We start from the raw sequence: 1,493 nt of genomic DNA, 5'->3' as shown, positions 1-1,493 counted from the left end.
GATGTTTATCTTCTATTTGATTATGTTTATCCGCAGTTAGTTATACAAATTCAAACATCGAGCTTTAATAAGTTGTATTTGTGCATATTTCAATATTTTACTTGTTATTTTGAATTTCAAGTAATATGCATCAATATACAATACTTTATGCATAAAAAATGATTTTTAAGAGTTTTTGTTAAATGCTTTTTAATATAGTATAGATTATGTAATTTTGAGAAAGAGATGATGTTTTTATTTTTGCATAAAATATAAATATGAAGATATTCTAAAAATTTGACAAAAATATATCGATATTAGTATCAAATTAATTATTTAAAATTCTTTTTTTTTGTGTAATTTTTTAATTCAATTATTTTATTATAATTTAATTTAGGTACAGTAAAGAAATAATTTATATTTGGTTTAATAACATAATTTTCTTATAAAGATAATAATTAATTATTTTGTTATAACTTGATAATTATCTTAATTATGTATTTGATTTTTTATATTTTAAGATGAGATGTTTATTCTGTATTTGACAATGTTTATCCGCAGTTAGTTATACTAATTCAATCATCAAGCCGTAATAAGTTGTATTTATGCATATTTTACTTGTAATTTTAAATTTTAAGTAATATGCATCAATATATAGTACTTTATGCATAAAAATGGGTTTTAAAAGTTTTTCTCAAATGCCTTATAATGTAGTATAAATTATGTGATTTTGAGAAAACGATGATGTTTTTATTTTTGAATAAAATATAAACTAGTTGTGTACCCGCACAATGCGGCGGAAGCCATGAATTTTAACAATTTTGAAGTTCCACTTGTTTTATAAGATAAGATTTAACGATGATATAGGTTACACTTGGTCTTTACATATTAATACAATTTGAATAAATAAGAGTTATGGTTCCAATTACAGACTATCGATGAAAAAAATTGTATGACAATTTAAAATCCAATATATTTAAAATCCAACATATTTAAACGACTCCACAAATGTATTCGTTTTACACCAAGCAAAGAACCAAGAAACTTGAGTTTTAAGATAAACACTCAAAATCAATAAAGAAAACTACAAATTTGACAGATCATAAGTCATGAAAAGATAAAAAAAGATGGGTTTTAGAATGAAATTTCAACTGCTTACCATTTTTCTTGTCCAGAAACTCAGATTAAGGTTGATTTAATACATGTATATATATATATATATATATATATATATATATCAAAAAAATCCAAGAACATATTAATTCAAAACATATTATATAGTGCAATTTGGATAGCCTAACCTCAAAATATATCGTACATATATAAATAAATAACTATAAAAGTATAAATCGTAAATATTAAAAATATTTTTTTCACAGTATATATAATATATAATAATATAATTAAGTCAAAAACTATTCAATATTGGACTCATTTCGAAGGTATTAGCGAGACGATTATAATGGTGTAACTTGTTAAAATAAAAATGTATTTTTTAAACATGTTTTAATTGA

This window comes from Cynara cardunculus, assembly GCF_001531365.2.
Source record: "Cynara cardunculus var. scolymus isolate 2C chromosome LG 3, CcrdV1, whole genome shotgun sequence".
Lineage (NCBI taxonomy): Eukaryota > Viridiplantae > Streptophyta > Magnoliopsida > Asterales > Asteraceae > Cynara > Cynara cardunculus.
This window is presented reverse-complemented; position numbering follows the sequence as displayed.